The following is a 5,816-nucleotide window of genomic DNA, read 5'->3' as shown; positions in this document are numbered from 1 at the left end:
TAGTTTCTATGGTTCGGGTGTAGTTTCTATGGTTCGGGTGTAGTTTCTATGGGAAGAAAAACACGTTAATGATATAAATATTTTCAAATACAAACATAAATAATAGACTGATTAAAGACAGAGGCAGAGTGAGGACAGTTTGTCCTCCAGCAGTCTAAGTCTATAGCAGCAGAACTAAGGGACAGCTCAGGAAACCCAAGCCAACCCCAACTAGAGGATTTATCAAAAGGAAAGTCTTAAGTCCAGTCTTAAAACTGGATAATGTGTCAGCCTCACGGACAGAACCTGGAAGTTGGTTCCACAAGAGAGGAGCCTGAGAACTGAAACCTCTGTCTTCCATTCTATATTTGTAAACTCTAGGAACCACAAGTAAACCTGCAGTCTGAGAGTGAAGTGCTCTGTTAAGAAAATATAGAACAATAAGATCTGTAATATAAGATGGAGCTAGGTTGTTGAGAGCTTTGTAGGTTAGAAGCAAGATTTTGAATTCTATTCTGGATTTGACAGGGAGCCAATGGAGAGAAACTAAAACTGGAGAGATATGATCTCTCCCAGTAACTCCAGTTAAGACTCTGGCAGCAGTATTTTGGATCAACTGAAAAGTTTTTAAAGAAGTTTGTGGATACCCAGATATAAATGAATGAATGAACGAATTAAATTTATTTAAAAAGGGACATTGTACAACTCAAACATAAAGGTCACCATCTGATGCGTTGTACCAGATAATGACAAAAGCTAATTTGCATCTGCCGTTCCTAAACCATTGCAATAATCCAGTGTGGATAAACGCATGGACCAGTTTTTCTGCATCATCTTTAGATCAGATGTTTCTAATGTTAGTGATATTACGCAGGTGGAAGAAGGAGGTTCTAGTAACATTTTTAATGTGGGGGATAAAAGACATGTCCTGATCAAAAATAACACCAAGATTTTTAACATTAGAGCTGGAGGACAGATTAATGTCATCTAAGGAGGGAGAAAGACTGAAACATTCATTCCTAAGGTGCTCAGGTCCAAAAACCCAAACGTCTGTCTTGTCTGAGTTTAGATGCAGAATGTTCAGAGACGTTCTGGCTGTTCTAGTGCTCTTCATAAGAGCAACAATTGAGACACTCCGCTAACATTTTGCTTTCTCTTCGCGTCATCTACAGTTTTTTGAAACAATCCTTGTGACGGAGCGGCCGAACCGATCTCCTCTGGTCTGCTGCAGCAGTGAGAACAGCATATTGTCCTCCTGCATGAATAGACACTGTAACGAGAAGAAAAGGGCAGTGTTGAGCCAAACACCAGAGATATTCCCAGAATGTTCTCCATCTTCCCCACACGCTCACACTGGTCCAGTTGTTCATTAACACAAACACTGACTGTATGTACATGTTGCATTTACCATCCATCACAGGGGTTTTCAGGTGTTCCTCAGGACAGAGAAAACAAGGCAGACGTGAAGTAAACTTTGTGTTCTGAGGGGAAGGAGCCACGGAGGCTCGTCTCCTCTGGAGGAGTTCCCAGCAGGAGCAGCATGTGATGGAAGGCTGAATTGCTCACCAGACTGTGTTTCCTCTGCTGCTGTTGTTGCTGCCAAGCAAATATAGTGGAAATAAATGGTGGCTTTCTGACTCCCCCCCCCCCCCCCCCCCCCAATAAGAGGCAGGCAGTAAATATTTTAGAAAGCAAGGCAGACTGATTGTTTTGTCCTAACAGGAAGGTGGAGGATCTGACAGGATGGTTGTATATCAGCAGCTGAGCAAAAATGTTTAAAAGTAGCTCCTCGTTTGTCTTAAACCAGGGGTGTCAAACTCACTTATAAGAGGGGCCAAAATTAAAACCTTTTTCAAACTAAGGGCCAATTTCAGAATCTACATTAAGTCAAATCAGATACCCAGCATCTTTTCTTGGTCACGGGTTCCTCAACAAGTGTTTGATTGGTCTCACTTGATGTTCTCTGCTGTGCTTTCAACATCATAATCAAAGATTACTGAAAAAATTCAAGAGATAGAAGTATTTTATGTTTCACATATCGTCTTGGGGGCCAGATAAGATGTCACCGAGGGCCACATTTACCCCCGGGCCTTGAGTTTGACACATATGTCTTAAACTAAAGAATAAAGGCAACACAAAGGTTAAATCATATCATCTGGACCAGTTTCTTGAAGTGAGAAAGGTTCATCCCCCATCCAGAGGACTTCCTCAGTCTACGACCTGCCAACCAGATGTGTCCCATAGGTAGCTGTCACTGCTGTGTTTCAAGCCAACCTCCTGTTGGAATCTCAAAAGTAGACTTTAGCACGTGCAACACACCCATCCGAAACAATCCATCATCATGTACAACGATCAAATGTTTGAGGCCAGGTGGACAATAAAGGATAACGGTTTTTCCCTTTCTGACAATAAATACAGCCCAACTCTATTTTTAATTAATTAACTGTTTTATAATTGCTGACCTTTTTCCCATTTATGCCCACTGTTTACTGTGGGTGGGGTGATAGAATATACAAAACATATATAACAAAGATAATATTTTACAGACCAACACATCAGAAATCATGAGTCAAATTTCACAAACGAGGTCAATTAAGACATGAACTGAGTCTGTTGCATCATTTTAAATGATCCTAAAAGATAGAGCAATCTGTGAGTGAGTCAGGGAAAGTTAATTTAAGATTATTAAAGAAGAGTGTTCATTCTCTAAGGGAGAGTACAGCTACCCTTCAGAGAGAACTCATTTAGACCTCCTGGAACCAGGATCTGGTTCGTCCAGCCAGAGATCATGGCCACAGGTGAGAGTAGGAACATAGACTGACCAGTGAACAAAGAGCTTCTCCTTACAGCTCAGCTCCCTCTTCAACACAATGGACCAGCTCAGAGTCCACAATATTGCAGACGCTGCACTGTTCCATCTGTTGGTCTTCCATCACTGTGAACAAAACTCAGAGATACTTGAACTCCTCTTGAACCTCAACAATGGAGCTATACGTTGGCTGCACCGTAGCACCTGCTTAACTTTGCAGGAGGCAGGACTCCAGTCAGCCATCATGTGAAAAGGAGGAACCCAGACCCAGACCAGTGGTCATTCCATATGTTGAGGGAGTATCAGAGAAACTGAGACGTTTATTTTCTAAACAGAACGTCCCAGTGGCTTTTAAACCCCAAAATACATTAAAGACTGGTTCATCCCAAAGATCCAGTCCCCCGGCACAAACAGAGTAATGTTGTGTATGTTGTTCAGTGTCAGGAGGGTGATCAGTCTTACATCGGGGAAACAAAACAGCCACTGGCCAAAAGGATGGACCAGCACAGAAGATCAACATCATCAGGCCAGGACTCTGCAGTCTACACTCATCTCCAGGCCAGAGGTCACACTTTCAGGGATGAAGATGTTCACATCCTGGACAGAGAGGAACGATGGTTTGAGAGAGGAGTAAAGGAGGCCATCTTTGTGAAAAGAAACCGTCCATCATTAAACAGGGGTGGAGCCTCCGTGTTCAACTGTCCCCCTCTTACAATGCTGTGATTGCTAGTATCACTCAGCCCTCTGTGAACAGTAAACAGCCATCAGGTGCTAATGATCCATTGTTAGGCTGATGGTCCTTCTTGAGCATGTGATCAGCTGGTTCTGGTTGTCAGCAGCAAAACTGGTTGATCCACTCTGAGAAGGTGCTATTTAAGAGACTGAGCTGAATACAGCACCTCAGACTGAGGAAGTCTCTCGGATGAGAGACGAAACAGTTCTACAGTTTTTAAAATTTAATCCTTCCAGAGGACCAGACTTAACTTTGTTAGATTTGTTGCCTCTGATTCCCTCCTGCAGTCCAAAAACACGTTAGTTAGTGGTTAGTTGGTGACTGGTGTGTGTGTGTGTGTGTGTGTGGTCTCCATGTATCCCTGCTTCCTCTCTAGTGATGGAGTTAGGCACCAGTTCTTAGAGGCCCTGCAAGATTCGAGCTGGTTTAGAAAATGAATGGGTCGAAGGAAAGTTATGTCACACAGGAGGAGAACATTGGTTCAACATTTTGTTCCACCTTTATCCAAACCATCGATCTGGACTGCTGTAAATTATAGAGAGAGCACATGTTTCTGCCTGTTACATTAAGTTGAAGTCAAGGACTCTTTGAGATGCTTCAATATCTGCTCGAAACATGAAGACAACTAACAAAGAACCAGAGTTCAGAGAGCAGTTTGAGAGAGGAACCTGAAGAGAGTCAGGAGGGTTCAGCTGAAAGGGAAAGTGGAGAAGTTGGATATTACACAAATAAATCTGACTTCACAATGGGACACACACGCAGCTTGTGGTTGGCACTGCCACTCATGGCTCTACAAAGAGACCACCTCATGGATGAGACACCCCCCCCCCCCCCCCCCGTCTTTCAACCTAAAAGACTAAAGCGCTCTAACGGTTTGTGTCGAACTGAGAAAAGTCAGCGCGTAGCCCCACGCAGAGGTCAAGACGTGACCCTGTGTGATGACTCTCTGTTAAAGAGCGCTTCAGTCCAGCATGAAAAGATGATCTGCTGCCATGAATCAAACTTCAAACATCTTTCATCTCCTGCCGCCTCCACGAGACGTCTCAGAGCAGATTGTGAAACTCGGCTTCACCCTGTGAGGACAAGTCCTGCTGCAGGCTCAACCGCTGTTCCTGACGTGGTTTCTGTGTTGTAGTTGTTCCACATCACAGAGAGAAGAGAAGGAACTTCATCCGTCTGTCTGCCTGTGGGCTTGAAAGACGAATGAGGTACCGACTTCCATTTTGGAGTGTGGCTGCATCTGCTTTAAGAAAGATCAACCCCAATATATGTAAACTGACACCCCCCCATTATTTGGGCAAACTATGGTTTCTAGTTCTTACATTTCTTAAAAGTGTTGTTTCCTCAAATGATTGGGGTGGCTGAAGATTAATCTATGGTGGTCAAGGCCACCATTGGCCACCCCCTGACTCCTCCCCTCACCAGGATCCGTCACTCTGCTCTGCCTCTGACACTAAAACCTCCCTCTGTTCTCCACAGTGTAACTCCACCCCCACTTGGTTATCTATCTCTAAAACATTGTTTACTTAAATTATCTAATTCCAGAAGATGCAGAGATGGGGCAGAGCAGCCGACTCGGGACCTGAAAGTCCGAGGTTCGATCCCCGGTCATTGCACATCTCGTGGTGTCTCTGCAGCACACCCTATCCCCAAGTGCTCCCCCAGGCGCCTTCAATAACTGCCCACTGCTCCACCTGTGGGTGGATGGATTAAATGCAGAGAGCCAGTTTCAGTTTACATGACACATTATTATTAGTATCTCCCAGTCTGCAGACATTCACTCTTCAAAGCCCTCAAAGGGTTGGGGATGTGGCGTGCTCTGGAGCCCCTCAGGGGTCATGGGCCAGAATCAAGTCTGAGGATGTAAAAATCTGTTCCCTATATTTAGGAAAACGTGTGCACAAATTAAGCAGCATGTTGTGTGCCCAGATGAATAATTCATTCGTTCAGGTCTCAGTTGATCACATCCATCATCTGCTCCTCCAGAAGAGGACAAAACACAAACTGATGCAAAACTTAGGTTCTGAATAAAAACAACACAGAACTCTCGGCTGAAATGATCAATGAATTATTTTTGATTGCCACAAAAACTCACTTTTTTATGAATCAAACATTATAAAATTATTAATTTATTATTATTATCAAACATTTATAGTTTATTTTAGTCATTTTAACATGATTTTATTGGAAAGCATTGAGTTGTTTGTTTTCCCCTGTTTTCTTCTGCAGAGTGACTAGAGAGCAGAGAGACACCTGGACAGGTCTCAGTCCATCACATGGACACCTGGACAGGTC

At 43.6% G+C, this 5,816-nt stretch overlaps 2 protein-coding genes across 2 annotated transcripts in view; one reads left to right on the top strand and one right to left on the bottom strand.

The window, feature by feature from the left end:
• c7h1orf50 (chromosome 7 C1orf50 homolog) overlaps positions 1–5,816 on the bottom strand; it is a 388,096-nt gene that overhangs the window by 92,739 nt on the left and 289,541 nt on the right. The window lies entirely within an intron of this gene.
• The window catches only part of cldn19 (claudin 19), a 17,678-nt gene that overhangs the window by 2,123 nt on the left and 9,739 nt on the right, over positions 1–5,816 (top strand). The gene's annotated exons all lie outside the window — the stretch shown is intronic.

Source organism: Nematolebias whitei, chromosome 7, assembly GCF_014905685.2.
Source record: "Nematolebias whitei isolate Nwh7 chromosome 7, NemWhi1, whole genome shotgun sequence".
NCBI lineage: Eukaryota > Metazoa > Chordata > Actinopteri > Cyprinodontiformes > Rivulidae > Nematolebias > Nematolebias whitei.
This window is presented reverse-complemented; position numbering and strand designations above follow the sequence as displayed.